This window comes from Neoarius graeffei, chromosome 17, assembly GCF_027579695.1.
Source record: "Neoarius graeffei isolate fNeoGra1 chromosome 17, fNeoGra1.pri, whole genome shotgun sequence".
Lineage (NCBI taxonomy): Eukaryota > Metazoa > Chordata > Actinopteri > Siluriformes > Ariidae > Neoarius > Neoarius graeffei.
This window is the reverse complement of record NC_083585.1, coordinates 69,761,014-69,780,058: the sequence shown is the minus strand read 5'-3', so window position 1 is coordinate 69,780,058 and position 19,045 is coordinate 69,761,014. Positions and strand designations below refer to the sequence as shown.

Here is a 19,045-nt window from a genome sequence, read left to right as displayed (position 1 = left end):
AGATGGTTTTGTAACCTTTTCCAGCCTGATGAGCATCAACAACGCTTTTTCTGAGGTCTTCAGAAATCTCCTTTGTTCGTGCCATGATATACTTCCACAAACACGTGTTGTGAAGATCAGACTTTGATAGATCCCTGTTCTTTAAATAAAACAGGGTGCCCACTCACACCTGATTGTCATCCCATTGATTGAAACACCTGACTCTAATTTCACCTTCAAATTAACTGCTAATCCTAGAGGTTCACATACTTTTGCCACTCACAGATATGTAATATTGGATCATTTTCCTCAATAAATAAATGACCAAGTCTAATATTTTTGTCTCATTTGTTTAACTGGGTTCTCTTTATCTACTTTTAGGACTTGTGTGAAAATCTGATGATGTTTTAGGTCATATTTATGCAGAAATATAGAAAATTCTAAAGGGTTCACAAACTTTCAAGCACCACTGTATATGAAGCCCCGCCTCCCAGGACCTGCAGTAGCTGGCAGGGTTTATCTACAATCCTTAGCTCGTTAGCTTTCTGTCCATTATGTTGTGATAAAGTTCTCTATAAACATACACAACTCTGACACACCAAAGTTTTTCACAACAGTTGTACCTGGTGACACTGCTGCAGGAAAAATGTGGGCGTGGCTATAACATGACTGACAGGAATAATGTAAACCCAAGCAGTAAGCACTTTTTTAGGTGTATGATGCACTGAGAACAGCGATGTGCAGCAAATGTGTGTTTATAGACACAGCAGGTAAAAAAACCAACATATTACGCAACTGGGTTCCAAGCAGCAGAGTCGCTATTACGGTTGTACGTGTTGCTCTTTATTTAATTTGTGTGTTTGGGGAAATGTCGCCCACTTCCCATTGTTAAAAATGGGACACAAACCCTGCATGTTGGAAACACTTCCCAGGTGCCTGTCATTCCCAGGAAAAGGGGCGTGGCCTCCTACGCCTCAAAGCTAACACAGATTTCTTTCATTAGCAGTGAATTGTTTTGCTCAGCACTGAAACACAGCTTTACACAATAACATAATGAATCATTTTATTGCTTTTAATGTCCTACAAACATCTGATGCCACACCCCTGCTGACCACGTGACAGTGTGAAGCTCAGCTCGTGAGTGGGCTGCGTTCTACCCTGTGTGGAGCGTCTCAAAAATGTACACAGGAAATAAACAAATACAATAATCATTCTTTCTTTCCAAAAGGTCATAGCTTTGTGTCACATGACTCCCCCCGCATCACAGGAGGCTTTCGCATCAAAACCCGGCCTTATAGCTGCGAGCTTCTTTAGCAGCTGCGCTAACCAGCGGCACAGAGCTAATCAAAGCTTACCATGGGGGGGGGGGGGGGGGCATTAGCACTCATTAGAAGAAAACAATACATCAATATCAAACCTCAAAATGAGAACGTAATGAGAGGTTTTAAAAATTAATGTGTGAGAGTTTTATATGAAAAGAATGATGATGTTTATTAAATAAAATGTATTTATATATAAAAGAAAACTCCAGCTTCAGTTCATCCACATGCTCTCAGGTTTCAGCTCTCATTAACGGTTTACTGCATGTTTCAGTGTTCTTTCTTTCTTTCTTTCTTTCTTTCTTTGATTGTTTAATTGTTCACCATGTAGATGGACAACCAAAAAGTATTCAAGGGTCCCAGATGTAATGTTTTTTCCCCTAAGAGTACACAGTCATTGATTTATTGATTTACTTACTTGTGAGTTTTCCTGTAGAATTTTATTAAATTAATCAGATCAGCATACAATAATAATAGTTCTCACTTTGAATAAAAGTAAAAATTAATTTTATATATATATATGGGCGGCACGGTGGTGTAGTGGTTAGCGCTGTCGCCTCACAGCAAGAAGGTCCTGGGTTCGAGCCCCGTGGCCGGCGAGGGCCTTTCTGTGTGGAGTTTGCATGTTCTCCCCGTGTCCGCGTGGGTTTCCTCCGGGTGCTCCGGTTTCCCCCACAGTCCAAAGACATGCAGGTTAGGTTAACTGGTGACTCTAAATTGAGCGTAGGTGTGAATGTGAGTGTGAATGGTTGTCTGTGTCTATGTGTCAGCCCTGTGATGACCTGGCGACTTGTCCAGGGTGTACCCCGCCTTTCGCCCGTAGTCAGCTGGGATAGGATCCAGCCTGCCTGCGACCCTGTAGAACAGGATAAAGCGGCTACAGATAATGAGATGAGATGAGATAATTAGGTCAGCAGTTATAAGAATATAACTTATTTTTAATAAAACACAAAAATAAAAATTCCTTTTATAAAAAATATTTTATTTTATCCTTTCACTGTAGTTCCTGTAGATGACTGTTTACTGTTTTATTCTTTGTTTGTTTGTTTGTTTGTTTGTTTGTTTCATTATTAACTAGTTGTTGGTGTAGAAATGTTGTTATTAAATGAATTAAATCAGTATATAATAATAGCGTGGAGCTGATTTAATAAACACACATTAAAATGCACACCTGATAAACTTTATTTCTGATTAAACTCCTCGGATCTGCAGCGGCACCGGAAACTAAACTCAACGGCTTTTCAAAGCTTCGCGTGAGCCTTGGTTGCCATGGATACCGCCCGGCCCTGAGCGCGTGAGCCGTCAGCGTGCTGTGAGTTCGGCATTTTCCCTGCGCGCGCTTTATTTATTTACTTTTCCGGAGCTGAGATCAAACACAGCGGGGATTTACCGCAATCTGGCAACCCAGCAGCGCGCGCGCGGGGTAAGCGTCATTGCATCATCACCACCATCTTCATCATCATCTTCATCTGCATCCTCCTCCTCCTCCTCCTCCTGGATGCAGCATCTCTGTGCGCTACAGCACGGCATCGCGCGAGCCTCAACTCATCCTCATGTGGGTGTCATAGGCAGAGACATGTTTATTATTCCTTATCTTTTTATTCCGTGATGCGGAACCGGAAATGATCCTGAGCTGAGAGACACCTGCTCTCTCTCTCTCTCTCTCTCTGGGCTGCATTAGAGAGCACCAACACCCACAGAGGTAAGCTCAGATGCCTTAAACACACATACACACTAATACAGATGTTTTGCTTTGATGTTCCTGTTTGCAGGAGGAATGCAGATGTTCCTCTGTGTGTGTGTGTGTGTGTGCATGGATGAGACAGAAAGCGACACTGGAGCTGTTTCTGTGTTTATTTCTGTTTTTCACACTGAATATTTTCAGATTAGAGATGATCAGAGCTGCTGTAATAGAATAACTGCGACTTCTGCTTTAAGAGGAAACTCTCTTGGGACTCTCTCTCTCTCTCTCTCTCTCTCTCTCTGTGTTGACATTAATGTCGGGTTAAAGATGCTGGAGTCCTTTCACAGTGTTGTGTGTGTGTGTGTGTGTGTGTGTGTTCTTATACAACACAAAGTGAATCAGTGGGGGAAAGAAACACTGTTTGTTTAAAAATCAGATTTACACATAAATAACCCAAATACAGCCATAAGACCTAAGATAGATAGATAGATAGATAGATAGATAGATAGATAGATAGATAGATAACGTTATTAATCTCCAAAGGAGACAGTGCAGTGTTGCAGCAGCAAATTCATATAAATCACAAAATGCACACAACTTACACAAAATAAGGTTAAAAAGTGCATACAAATATAGATCTATACAAACTACTTATTAGTGATGTAGAACTCAAAATCTGTCTCGAGACCACTTTTTGAAGGTCTCAGTCTCATCTCAGAATTGATCGCATTTTTCCTCGGTCTTGTCTTAGTCTCGGATACAGAGGACTCAGGATTTTATTTCGAGACCGCAGCTGTGGGGATTTCACTAAACTACCCGTGCATTGTCTGATTTGTTTGTTAACATCATTACTGCGATTGGATGTAAAACTTCCTGCTTCAAATGTAGCCAATAATGTGACTCATTCCTAATTTGAAATTTTTGTTACTGTTAATGGCCGTCACCCCTCCCCCGCCCCCTTCACATACACTGGTCTGGTCCTGGTCTTGGTCTTGACTTGGTCTCAACCCTTCAGAGTCTTGGTCTTGTCTCAGTCTTGACACAGTCTAGTCTCGGTTTAGGTGATCTTGACTACAAAACTACTACTTATATGACAAGAAATAGACTAAAAATAGTATAAAATAATACAATAATTATAGAACAAAAACTGTGCAGTTAAAAAGTACGATGTGTAAAAAAGTAAATGTATGATGTTCAATGCCACTCAGAGAATAAGTCTCACCTCCTGCGACTGAGGGGAGTCATTATATATGATTGTTGCAGTGGGCAAGAAAGGCTTCCTGTCGGAGTCCTTGTTAGAGTGGCGTTGAAGGAGCCTCTGACTGAAAACAGTCTGCTGTCTGACCAGTCGGTCGTGTAGGGGATGTGAAATGTTCTCCATTATGTTGATCAGTTTGTACAACATTTTTCTCTCAACAGCCAACTCTCAGGGCTCTAGAGCGGTTCCCAGCACAGAGCCAGCCTTCTTTATCAACTCGTCAGTTTCTTCATGTCACTAGCTCTGATATAGGACCCAATATATCCCCCAGTATTTGGCTGCAAAGAAAATTGCCCTAGCAACAACAGAATGGTTAAAGATGTGCAGCATCTTGCTGCACATATTAAAGGACCTTAGCTTCCTCAAGAAGTAGATTCAGCTCTGTCTCTTCCTGTAGACAGCCTCAGTGTTGCGTTTCCAGTTCAGTCTGTTGTCAAGGTCAACACCCAGGTATCTGTATCCCTTCACCACATCAACCTTTTCTCCTAGGATGGAGATTGTGTTCAACTTAGTCCTGGTCCTCCTCCTAAAATCCACAACTGTCTCCTTTGCTTTGGCCACATTTAAGAGGAAGTGGTTGTTCACACATCATGCCACAAACCAGTCCACCGGTTCTCTGTACTCAGACTCCTGTCCACCACTGACACACCCTAAAACTGCAGAATTGTCTGAGAATTTCTGCAAGTGACAGGACTCTGAGGTGTACTAGAAGTCTGAGGTATACAGTGTGAAGAGGAAAGGTGACAGTACAGCCCCTTGCGGGCTCCTGTGTTCCTGACCACCTGCTCAGACACACATGTCCCCAGTCATTCAAACTATCATCATCGGTGGTCCATCGTGTCTGACGATGACCTTCATGTGCAATATTATCATCTCAGTCAGGATTGTTGTGGACTCACACGTGGCTGGAGAGCCCCAGGTGAGATTTACATGGTCATCTGCAGTACCAGCAGTCAAACCATCCAGGCATGCCAGGTGTCGCCGCTGTTGCTTTTCTCCTTGTGTGGGCCTCGATAATGTTTTTGTGTCTGTTGTTTTCAAATGTGACATACGCATGGGTGACCAATGTGTGCCAGGCAGTTCGGTTTAGTGGGCATTCCTCTATCTGCCGAGGGAGGATGCCAGCATGTGTAACGTTGATCTTGACACTGTCTTTGAATTGTTTGTGGGGTCTTCCTGTGTTTCTTTTGCCATGGCAGAGTTCACCATAAAGGAGCTTCTTGGGGATCCTAGAGTCATACATTCAGATGACATGCCCTGTCCATTGGAGCTGTGCTTTCAAGATGGTGGCTTTGATGCTTGTGGTTTCTGCTCTGTCCAAGATCTCAAGATTTGTAATCTTATCTTGTCACCACCATATGCCAAGGATTGGACATAGGCTGCGCATGTGGAAGTGCTCCAGCAGTTTGATGTGTCTTCTGTACAAAGTCCAGGTCTCACAACCATAGAGCAGGCTGGGGATAACAACAGCTTTGTACACTTTCAGTTTGATTGACAGCTGGATGCTGTGCTGATTCAGTACTGGGGATCGCAGTCTGCCAAGTGCTTGGCTTGCTTTGCAGATCCTGGCATTGATCTCCTTGTCAGTGGAGATAATACTGCCGAGGTATGTGAACTCTTCTACAGTCAGTTCTGTCCCCTCAATTGAAATGGAGGGGCAAGGAGCTTAATTTAATAGCTTTTGCCATAACAACACACACACATATATACACACACACATTATGGCTGGGAAACCACAACAGCTTGTGCCAATTACAGTGGCTCCCATTGTACCTAATCTGCATGTCTTTGGACTGTGGAGGAAACTGGAGCACCCAGAGGAAACCCACACAAACACAAGGAGAACATGCAAACTCCACACAGAAAGACCCCTGTCGGCCATGAGGCTCGAACCCATAACCTTCTTGCTGTGAGGTGACGGTGTTAACTACTGCACCACCGTGCCACCCAAGAGGCATGCTGCTTCAGGAAATTTGTTGATGATCAGCTGGAAAGCAGGCTCCTTGTGTGCCATACAAACTGTAGTCTGTCTGTAAGGTAGTCAGTAATCCAGGATATTGTGGAGATGTCTAACTGAATCCTTTGGAGCTTCTCACACAGCAGTATAGGTTGGATTTTATTAAAGGCACTGGAGAAATAAAAAAAAACATGATTCTCACAGTGCTGCGAGCTTTGTCCAAATGAGAGTGGGCTCCTGGAAGCAGGTAGATGATGGCATCCTCAACACCAGTCCCAGGGCATAGACAAATTGCAGTGGGTCCAGAGAGGTGATCACCTGAGGTCTGAGATGGGCCAAAACCAATTTCTCCAGGACTTCCATGAGATGGGATGTAAAGGCAGTTGGTCTATGGTCATTCAGGATAGAAGGAGAAGACTTCTTTGGTACCAGAAGAAGGCAAGATGACTTGAACAGCACTGAAAACTTCTGATTCAGGCTAAGATTGAAGAGGTACTATATAATCCTGCATAGCTATCTCATGCAGGCCTTCAGAATCCTGGGGCTGATACTATCTGGGCCTGCAGCTTTGTTCTGGTGCATTCTCTCCACCTGTCACCATCACCTGGTTCCTAGAAACAGACAGGCAGTTGGAGGAGGTAGATCAGGGCTCAGTGTTTCCTGTTGTGGGAAAAGAGGTTAAAGTGGCTGTGTTGAAGTTGAAGTCCATGGTAGGGGTTGAGGGATGTGTTGATGCATAGTGTGAGTCTTTGATCTTGATCACAGAGGAGGTGCGAAAGAGAAACAGCTGTGAGGGGAAGAAGGGTGTGGGGTCTGTGTGGCTGGGGGAGATGGGGGCAAGGGAGGATGCAGTTTAGGGTCCTGTACTGAACCTGTTGAAGAACATATTCAGCTCATTGGCTCTGTTCAGGCTTCCCTCAGGCTTCCCTGATTCCTCTTCACCTTGAACCCTGTGATCATCTTCATTCCCAACCACACATCCCTCATGTTGTTTTGCTGGAGCTTGTTCTCCAGCTTTCGCCTGTATGCCTCCTCGCTCTCCCTCAGCCTCACTTTCAGCTCCCACTGCACACTTCTCAGTAATTCTCTACCTTCATCCCTGAAGGTTCTCTTCTTCCTGTTCTGCAGCTCCTTCAGGTCACTGGTGAGCCAGAGCTTCTTATTAGGGAAGCACTGCACGGACCTAATGGGTATGGTGTTATTAACACAGAAGTTAATGTACTCTGTTATGCAGTCAGTCGTGGAGTTGATGTCATCTCCATGGGGATTACAGAGCACATCCCAGTCTGTGGCCTCAAAACACCCCTGCGCTTCCTGTGACCACCTCCTCAGTCTTTATGGTCACAGGCTGCTGTTGAACAATGCATGTGTAGGTGGGGGTCAGAAGCACCAAACTGTGATCTGATCTGCCAAGGGGGGCATGTCATTGTATGCATCTCTTACATTTGCATAAAGTAAATCCAGTGTTTTATTGTCTCTGGTGGGACAGTTAACAAACTGCTGAAACTTTGGAAATGTGGAAGAGAGAGTAGTATGGTTAAAGTCTCTAGAAATCGCTATGTAGGCATTACGGTGTTGTGTTTGTAGTCTGGAAGTGACCTGAATTGATCACATTACACCATGTTGGCATTAGCTGTTGGTAGAATGTAAACAACAACAATATTGGCACATGTGAACTCCCTTGGCAGATAGTATGGATGCAAACTCATGACTAACGGTTCGATGTTCAGGCTACAGAAACGCTCCTTCACAGTAACATGCCCAGGATTCCATCATCTGTTGTTCACAAGCTCTGCAATCCCCCTCCTTTCTTCTTACTGCTTAGTCTGCAATCTCTGTCAGCCTGTACAGTCTGAAAGCCAGGGCTGGTGGAGTTGGAGTCTGAAATATGTTCCTGCAGCCATGTCCCACTGAAAAAGGTGATACTGCATTCCCAATATTCCTGCTGTCTCCTCGTCAGCGTCCCAGCTCATCCATCTCATTTGCCAGGGGTTTCACATTCCCCATTACAATTAAGGGAAAAAATGGTTTGATTTCATCCTTCTTGCTCTCCGTATGGTACAGGCCCTGCTTCCCTGGTGTCTCCTCTTCAACTCGTCTGGGATTTGGGGTCTTACTCCATGCAGCAAAGTGGGTTCGGAGAGCACTATCAGCTGGTTACAGAGGTAAAACAATACTCCCACACCCATTGGCTTGGTGGCCTGGCATAACAAAAGTTAGAAGTGCCAGGAAATAAGAAGAAATTGGTTCAGCCACACAGTATCCATTATTGCATTATGCAAAAGTTTTACCAATGAAGTGTTTTGACAAATAAGTACGTGACAGAAAATACAAACAAACTCAAGACGTTCACTGGAGCTGCTGTAACAGGCTGCCAGTAGTGCAGTGCCATTTTGAAGTATTTGTGCCATCTTGATCTGTTTATTCATGCACATTATTAAACTGCTGTTTTTCAGTTTGGTTGTTGTTGTTGTTTAAATGCATACTAACTGAATTAATGCATCTGGTAATTGCATAATTAATTGAGGGATTAGTAAATAAAATCCATGCATGTGTGACTGTAGCAAGGATTGAAATTATTGTGAGGTCCATACTGCAGAAACGTGATCTGTTTCATGCTGGACGTGTAGCACAATGACCGCTCATGTCTAATCTCTGCTGTGTTCACTGATATGATACACTACGATTTTTATCTCGATATTTTATAATACAATTGAATCTGCTGCAGTATGGTACAATATGGTTCAATATTATATGGTTGGATTTGGTACGAGAAGACACGGTTCAATGCAGTACAGTTTGATACGATATGATGGTTTGATACGATACAGTTTGATACGATACAGTTCGATATGATACAATTTGATACGATATGATGGCTCAATATGATACAGTTCAATATGATACAGTTCGATACAATATGGTTCAATAGGATACGTCATGGTTCACTATAATACAACATGGTTCAATACGAAACAGTTTGATACAATATGGTACGATTCAATACGATATGATACAGTTTGTTACAGTACGGTTTGATAGGATACAACATGGTTTGATATGAGACAATACGATACAGTTCAACACAGTATGACACGGTTCGATACAACATGGTTGTGTATGATACAGTACAGTTTGATATAATACGGTGCAATACGATATGCTATGGTTTAATATATAGAGGATATGACGTGGTGTGAAGATGTGAAGTTTATCTTCAAGTGGTGAACATACAGTATATCACGAGCGAGTGAAGTGAACAAGTGAAAATATTTTTCAACACGAGAAGATAAACTTCATATCTTCAAGTCAACGTGTGATTTTCTTTTTATTATATCGACACATTCACAAACAAAAAGTCCCCAAATTTATCACAACAATTCATCGATTTCCTCACGAGTGAAGATTTTGGAAAATATGTTACTCAATGTCCCAGATGCAGTTCATATGAAAAATACCAGTCACATGTTTCCCAGCAAAACACTCGTGTCTATATTTATATATAATATAAAGCTGTTTCTATACTGAGTTTGACACCTGGAGATTCTGCATGACCGGTAAAATTATAATAAACCTAAACACTTCCAAAAATACCGAGCTGAGGCTCAGTGTCATCCACCATGATGACCATGCCTCGTAAATAAATAAACAAAAAAGGGAGTAAACTGCAGGCGGCATGGTGGTGTAGTGGTTAGTGCTGTCGCCTCACAGCAAGAAGGTCCTGGGTTCGAGCCCCGTGGCCGGCGAGGGCCTTTCTGTGTGGAGTTTGCATGTTCTCCCCGTGTCCGCGTGGGTTTCCTCCGGGTGCTCCGGTTTCCCCCACAGTCCAAAGACATGCAGGTTAGGTTAACTGGTGACTCTAAATTGAGCGTAGGTGTGAATGTGAGTGTGAATGGTTGTCTGTGTCTATGTGTCAGCCCTGTGATGACCTGGCGACTTGTCCAGGGTGAACCCCGCCTTTCGCCCGTAGTCAGCTGGGATAGGATCCAGCTCGCCTGCGACCCTGTAGAACAGGATAAAGCGGCTACAGATGATGGATGGATAGATTAAACTGCACTTTTCCTGTTTCCAAGGGGTGGAACTTTTGAAGTGTACACCTGTGAAGGGGTATATTTTATTATTCTATTCACATTCACTGGATATGAGCAATCACATGCTCTGATTGGCTACTCTACTACTAGGATATCAGCTCATATGCCGTGAGGAGAGAAAAACAAAGTGTTGCTGAACCAACCGAGGATGAAATAAAAACTCTACTCGAAAACAAAATCCCCCAAAATACCATAAAAAAGCAACAAAATATGGAAAAGTATTTGATGGTAATATATCATATCTTTTTCTTATGAATTTTCAAGAATTATCATATTTTTCACAAATTGCTCCTGTCATTTTGCCAGTTTGTTTACATTCTAAGCGGAAATTATTTTGTCAGACATTTTGTATAAAGTTTTTATTGACTGAATTTGCAAAAAATAAAAATGCTTCATTTCTCCAAATCCAGTGAATGTGGATAGAATAGAACAGTTATTCCACTCAATCTTGTCGTACATGGATTATAGACGACTCGGTGCTACGTGCCTCGTCGCCTTTCAGCTCATGTACGACTCGATTTTATGGAATAACTATTTAATGTAGTGTTGTACAGTATACCTCTAGAAGCTAATTAAAGGTTCTATCCTGGTCCTTATGGTCCGCTTGTGTGTCTTCAATCATTTTAAAAACACATTCTAAAGCTACAGTGAACTGCCATAATGTGGGACACTTCAATTATTATTACAGTATATTTTATTTGGGTGAATTACACTTAAAAAGTCCCACATTAGACCTGTTCACCCGACAGAAGGTGTAGACTCGAGAGTGCCACACCAGGGGGAAGGAAAAGTACAGTTTAGTGTAATGTTCTCCTCTCTTTGTCATCATGAGCTATCTGTCCATCTGTGTATTTTAATGAGCCGCTTTATCATCAGTGAGTGAAATATCATCTCTAAATTATTCATACGCAAGATTATACACACACACACACACACACACACACACACACACACACACACACACACACACACAGGTCTTCTTTTGATGCTCATAGTGAAAGCAACAAGGGCTAAATAGACTGTGTGTGTGTGTGTGTGTGTGTGTGTGTGTTTACGCAAAACTAAATATCATAATACGTAAATATAGACCCCTTTCACTGACGTCACCCGAAACCGGAAGTAAACAGACCCTGCGCCATTTTGGAAGACCAACAAACTCGTGATTAGGGGGAAATAACGGCAGCGGTATGTGAACCCACGAGAATAAAGTGGAGTGGCAAACGACTTAAACAAACAAATCTGAGCTGTTTTATTTATGATTTATTGGCCCAACAGTAGACTTGAAAGAAACCTGTGTGAGACTTGGCAAAAAACTGTGGATATAATGGATAAGTCTGTGCATGATCTGCGGACACTTTGAGGTAAGCAAACGCAAGAAATTCAGATTTAAAACATGCTAAATTGGCCCCAAGTTGATAACTGTATGAGGAGCAAGCCTCCCAGACTTCTACAATTTAATAATAATAATAATAATTTAGGATGGTTTGGGGCTTGCTCGCTGCTGCCAGGTTGGTTGTTGAGTAGCCTGACTGTTTTTTTTGTTCTTGCGTGTGGTATCATTGTTGACGCGAGGTTGTTTTTTGAACATGCCAATGTGGACACGATTTCCCCTGATGAGTTATGACTTCAGACGCGATGCGTGTGTGGAGTCCGCGTGATATGTGCGTAAGATAGGCTTCTCATGTGTTTGGAGATCCGCGCTCTGAGACAAGAGCAAGCACCCCCCCCCCCCCCCCCCCCCCCAAGGGAAAAAAAGGGGCCCCCTGAAAATATCGGCATAGTTCGAACACTGAGTGTAGGCACTGGGTGTAAACAACAAATAGTTTACAATGTCTGGGTAGCAAACAGATGGCAGAATTGGTGTCCGGTCCTCCTTATGTTTCCATTCTCCCTTGCCCCGAGTCTTATCATATGGGTCAAACCCATCAATCACAGCCAGTTTCTCCACATACCGTGCCCTTTCTGCAGCTGGTAATGTACTCACATAACCCGAATTATCATCCATCGTGTCACTTTACTCTCACTCGTACTTTGTTTTATATTGTGAGTGCATGTACTTGGTCTTCCAATATGGCGCCTAACAAAATCTCGCGGCGCGGTGACGTCATGTGAAAGGGGTCTATAGTAGAAGTATTTTCAGGTATCGTGGTGTGATATTTCTGTCACATCACACACCCCGTTTACATTTCAAACCATTAAATATATTTTTGTCAAAAAAAAATTAATCTGTATTGATGAATTTTAAGCATCTCGACACCTTCACCTGAACTGAGAAAGACAGGTTTATAAATATGCATGAATATACTAATTTGGACACACCCACACATCGTCCTACCATTTCTAATAAGCTAGTATTACCGAATAAGAGTGAGCTGGTTAGAAAGTCTCGCTCACAGATTTCCTGTATGAGTTTAACGTGATTCTTTTTCCTTCGTTATGGATGCAGTAAATGCTAATTGGACTCTGTGGGTAAATTAGCCACTCAGTCAATCCCATTTTACTGTAAATCTCCATGGATTAGGATTTATTACAGTTACTCCCACATGGAAACTAGATTTCTGCTGGTTTTAAAGCATCAGTACGCAACTGTGGTCACTGAGGACCTTCTGCACAGCAGGAAGCAGTGATTAGTGTTGCGTTTAGCTGAGATTGACCCAGAATATGTTTGTGTGCAGGTTTATTGTTGAAAGCTGATTCATAATCAGGTGTGACTCACCTCTGGGGTGATGCACGTCACTGACGCTGTGTCCACACACTAATGCAATCAAAGGATTTATGGAACTGATGGACTCGCGGTGAGTCATGACTCACTTTAGTGAACTGATTTATACAAATCGCCCATTTAAGTGAATTGAACTTTAAGAATGTTTAATTCGTTTGATTCAGTGTGACACAGTGTTCTATCGACCCGTGCCAGTAAGAGAAGAACCATTTTAGGTTCCATAAAGAAGTGTTTCCTGTTAGTGCCACAGAAAATCAAAATTAGAATTCCTTTTTGTGAAACTTGTAGTGGAAAATGATTCAGTTAATCGTGGGAATCATTTACTGAAAAGTACGTTAAGGAACCAATAATGGTTCTTCTCTGACACGGCGATAAAGAACCTTTTCTGGAACCTTTAAGAGTACACGCCTTTGTACAGCAGATCCAGGAGTCCACACTGTATCCTGATGCTGAATCAAAGAAATTAAAATTCTTGAAGTATGATTCACTTAAATGGGTGATTCATAAGAATCGAATCACTAAGGTGAGACGTTTCCATTATAAGGAAGGCCTTTGAATCTGTAATAAGCAGCAGTGCAGCATTAGTTCCTCTTTTGAGTCCATCGTTAAGCTGTCAGTCATCATCCAGGCCACGCCCCTGGTCCCGCCCTATGTACAGTAAGAGACTCTGCAGTGTTAGATGCTTGAAAGCCTCTTGATTTCTCAGCTCTTAACACATGACAGAAAAAAAAAATCAGAATTTCCTGATTTTATTTGTCTTGTGATGGTGCTGAGCCAGTTGTGAATCAGACCGATATGATGCCATCATGTGTGTAAAGCAAGGACTGAAACACATTGGAACTAAACACAGATACTAAGAGATATTTTAGGGGCTGAAATGTTTGTTAAAGGGGAACTGAAGTCATTTTTAAACTTGTTTTACTTCTTAATCAACGTGTTATTCAATTACGTTTTGGGTTTTAGTAACCTTATATCGTGACTCGTATTGGCAATTAATTGCAATTAAATATTATACTTATCGGCCTGTTCGGTTTTTAGCCGTGTTGAATTTAGTTCGTTTGGTCCACGGCAGGCGTCGCTTATCCGCGCGATCTTCACGAGACTTTTGCAAGACTTCGAAACGTGAAGCGTCAGCCAGGGGTCAGTGCCGCCATTTTGAAAACTGTTTTCCAAACGAAATATTGCACAAAACCGAGTTTAAATGACGATTACTGCCGACTTTTTTCAAACTTTCCTGATCGCTATCAAAACAAACAAAACTTCCAGCTTGATCACATCAGTATTCGAAAGCGGGCGCGGGCGTCTTTTGACGACCCCTGTGTCCGAAATCGCTCCCTACTCACTATATAGGGCACTTTATAGCGAGGACGCCATTTTGTAGTGCTGTCCGAAACCTTAGTGAGGATTATTTACACCCTATATAGTGCACTCAGAGTATCCCACAATGCATCACGAAAAGCAGTGAACAACGATGGTCACATACCAAAGCGATATATCCCATCATGCACTGCGGTCGCGCTAAAAGAAATCAAATTAAAAGTCTCAGATGTGATGTAATAAAAGGCCGCGGCGAAGAAGAAAGGATTCAGCCTTGATTTAAAAGAACTGAAAGCTGCAGGTACTTTGTATTGATTAATGTGTGAAATGCGCTCAGTATAATATGGATTTATCACAGAAACACACGCGTGTATTTATTATTTTGAAACCCACCAGCCGACTGATCTGGCACGTTTTAACTGTGCGACAGTAATGACGTAAATACCAGCGCGACGGACTAGTGTCCGAAAGAGTTTTTACATTTTACCAATGAGCTCACTGTATAGTCCTCTATATAGACCCCTTCGCAGTAAACGTCATTCATATGTAAGCAGAAATTGCGCGCGCAGCCTGGACCCAAAAAAAGACTCAGAAATGCCTAGTTGTTGTGTTGTCGGGTGTCAGAATCGTAGCAGTGATGGGGTTAAAATGTTCAGAATTCCAGCAGGATCTCACCCATTCCAAAAAAATCGCCGACGTCTACGGCTACAAGCCATCAAACGTGTAGACTGGGATGAAAGCGCCATCAAAAATGCGTGGGTTTGCAGTGCCCACTTCATCACAGGTAAGATCAGGCTATTTATTAAATCTTTCTTTTTTATTCTTTCTAGTCTTCGTTTATTGATGTAGCAAAATACTTTGGTAACGTTTGTCTGATTAGCTGGGTCATAGTTACACAATGTAATGAATATTGTTAGCATGTTAACTTAGCTTTGCATGCAATTTTGTTTGTAGGAGAGGTCTCGCTTGACTCAAGCAGTCCAGATTTTGTGCCATCATTATTTGTGTATGCCGAAAATCACAATTTTAAAGCAAGGATGGAAAGGTAAAATTGTGTGCCCTCACTCTAAATGCCAACTTACGTTGACTGCTCTACCCTAGCTCCCGCCCCGTTCAGTTTCATTTCTGCTCTCTGCCTCTCGCTTTTTACGCAGCTCTGATTTCTCTTAGCTGCACTCTTTACACTATCATTCCTTTCATGCCATCACCTCCTGCAAATTGCTGTTTAGTGTTGGGATTTGCTGTTGTAGCTAAAGCCACATTGCCATCACATCACTGGCATCATTTGATTAAAACAAAATGAATATGAATGTCCCATTGTTAATCAAGTTGTACATGCCCGCACATAACATAATCATATGCGTCTAAAGACTTGTAGGCACGAAGTTTTTCGTGGGTGTACACTGAAGTCTTGTCAATAAGGTAGGAGTATATATCTGGCCATTGTATACCAGGGAACTTACTAACATCGCCCGTCCACTCTTTAATTAAATACGGATCCGGTAGGCGATGTCCACTTGTTAGAGTTAACTTATTTATGTAGCATTCTCGATCTTGTAATGACAATTGTTTTGCATAATCTGACAGCTCATAATGCCGGTCTATGGGCAGCGCCATTGTTTCTGAGTCCAGGCTGCGCGTGCATCCTGGCAACAGTCGGTTTGTTTACAAACATGCGAAGGGGTCTATAGTAATTCCCTGTGTAGGGAGTAGGGAGTAGTGAACGAGTGAGCGATTTCAGACACAGGGAACGTTGGCAGATGTCGGTCACTTTGATTTGCGCTGTACGTTTTACTTCCGTCCTACGATGTCTCGCACAGGTCTCAGCGAATCGCATTTATGGCCGTTGCTTTGACATATGGACTGATATATTACAGAGCATATTTCACACTCAGAACTTGCTATAGCAGCGACAAAATAGCGATCAAACATGCATTCCGATATTTAATAACATGAGAAGTAGAATTTTGATAATAAAAAAATTGCCTTCAGTTCTCCTTTAAAGCTGCAGCACTATTTGTGTCTTGAGCTGCAGGTTTTCTTTCAGGAAATGGACGTCTAATGAAATTTGCTATTTGAGCTCACTTTGTTAAGTTATGAAGCAGTGTCTCGACTCAGAGGAAGCATGAAGATCGGCAGAAAAACATCTCTATAGGCTAACGGGAATAAGTGGGGGAAAAAAGGTTTCTTTCTCTGCTGAGGTTTCTGTGTGGAGTTTTAGCGGATGTGTTTGCTGTTTGATCAACTGTGAAAAAGCTGAGGATCAAACTCTGAGAACAGGAGGATGTCACACCTGAAGAGGAGGAAGACGACAACGTTTCAGCCTTCATAACTTCTGAGAGTTCTTTACCGATTACCACAGCGTTCCTCAAATCCTAAAAATCCTTCTGATCACTTAATATTGTGTGTGTTCTTGTGTGACAACTTCCTGTTTTGCACCAAATCAGGTTTAAATGCTTGGCTCTGATGTGTAGCTGAGATGTGAGTCTCAAGCATGAATCCAGACTAAATGTTTTTCCTTTATTGCTATAAAACGCTGGAAGCTGTTATCATTTGGGATTACATTTCAACAGTGTTGGAAACTCCAACCCCAAATCAGAAAAAGATTGGCACAGTATGTTGAATTTGATAATAAAACTGAAAACAATGATTTCTAAATAATCTTTGACCTGTATTAAACTCAAAACAATCCAACAGAACAGTATCTGATATTTTACTTCATGAATTTTATTGGTTGTTTTTTTTCCAAAATAAACTCTTATTTCAGTTCTGAGTCTTGAACACATTTAAAAAACAGTAGTGGCAGTAAAGCATTTCCCACTTTCTAACATTCCCGTTCCTTCTCCCAACACTGAAAAGATGTTTATGGACTGGAGACACCAAGTGATGAAGTGTTTCATTTTTGTCCCGTTCTTCCTGTAAACAGGTCTTAAGGTGTGTACAAGTTCGGGGTCGTCACTGTCATATTTATCATTTCTAAATTCTCCACACATTCTCTATTGGGGACAGAGGGGACACGCCCTCTTCTTGCACAGCCACGCCTTTGTAATGTGTGCAGAATGTGGTTTTGCACTGTCTTGTTGAAATCTCCCTGGAAAAGACGTCGCCTTGAAGGCAGCAGATGTTGCTTCAAAATCTCAGTGGACTTTTCTGCATTAATGCTCCATCACAGAAGTGTAAGTTACCTTCGCCAAGGGCACTGACCCAACCCCATACCATGACACACCCTGGCTTTTGGGCTTATTCCTGCTAACAGTCTAGATGGCCCTTTTCCTCTTTGCTGTGGAACACACAGCATCCATTTCTTCCAAAAAAGACCTGGAATACTGATTCATCTGACCACAATACACATTTCCAAACTGTGATGGTCCGTCCCAGACGCCTCTGAGCCCAGAGAAATCAATGGCGCTTCTGAACACGGTTAACATAAGGCTTCCTTTTAGCACAGTAAAGTTTTAACTGGTGTTTGTGGGTGTAACTCTGTATTGTAGCTTGATAAAGGTTTATAGATGAAAGTCTTCTGGATTTACCTGGAAATCTGGATATTTGACAAAACTCTTGAAAATCTCCGGTTTCCCAAATGGAGAAATTTATTTTTCGGATTTTTCATGTTCCTAGACGCGGCGTAATACTTCGCGCCAAGTCCTTGCATGGGTGCGGTCCTTAAATAGCCTAAACATAGTTCATTGATTAAAGACAGGTGTTCTTTGTTAACAGCGTGCGTGCCAGAGCTCGTTAGGCGCGCGCGCCCAAGGTGCGCCTTCAGGTGCACGAGCTAAGGCACGCAGGACTGACACCGTTCTGCGCAAGCGCAACACAATCGCACTAGAAAGCATGTTCAAGCTGCCAGTGTAGCTGCAGTCTTTTTAGTTGCGAATTACAAGTATTTCCTCTTGTGTTATTAATTCGCCGTGTCAAAACAAGCAAAACTTTCCTCCTTCTTTCGACATGAAGAGAGGTAAGCAATTTATTATATATATTTGTCCATCTCGCCTCACAGCAAGAAGGTCCGGGTTCAAGCCCCGTGGCCGGCGAGGGCCTTTCTGTGCGGAGTTTGCATGCTCTCCACATGTGTTAGGGTTTTGCTGGGAATCGAACCCGGGTCACTGGTGTAGTAATCCAGCAAACCCCCACTAGGCCACCAGGGGAATGACTCAAGTGCAGAGGAGTGAGGCGAAAGTAGAGTAGAAAAAACAGTTTATTTACAATATTCAAAATCCAAGGCAAAAACAAAAGTATAATCCAAACGCTCAGAAGATACACAGGAAAAAATAAAAATCCAAAAGTTCAAAGCCAAAACAAAAGCCCAAAAATCAGAAAAGAAGGGGCAAAAAACCAAATGCTCAGAAGATCCCAAACAGTAAATACAAAGTCCAAAAAGTCCACAAGAAAGCAAAGTACAAAAAACCACAAAGACATAGGCAAGGACCACAGAACAGAGGTTGCTAATGATAACCATCACAGCACAAAGACTCCGTGACGAGAGGCCAAACTGAGGGAGTATAAATACACAAAACTAAATAGAACACAGGTGATAATAATGAGGACTAGGCGGGGCACAAGGCACATGGAAAAACAAAAGGCACATGGCTGTCAAAACAAAACACAACACACAGAAACAATAGCGGCCTCTAGCAGTCAAAACAAACATGACAACAAAAAGAAATAATAGCGGCCTCTAGAGGCCAAGATAGTCCAAGTCCTAACACCGTGTCCGT

At 42.3% G+C, this 19,045-nt stretch overlaps 1 protein-coding gene across 2 annotated transcripts in view; it reads left to right on the top strand.

Moving 5' to 3' along the window:
• The first annotated feature begins 2,828 nt into the window (after positions 1-2,828).
• slc7a14a (solute carrier family 7 member 14a) overlaps positions 2,829-19,045 on the top strand; it is a 53,260-nt gene continuing 37,043 nt past the window's right edge. Inside the window, exon 1 of one of the 2 annotated variants that reach the window (XM_060897946.1) lies at positions 2,829-3,000. The gene's annotated coding sequence lies outside the window, so the exon portion shown is untranslated. Of the gene's footprint in view, positions 3,001-8,322; positions 8,363-19,045 lie in introns of those variants that run through there. The other variant, XM_060897947.1, reaches the window with a different exon arrangement.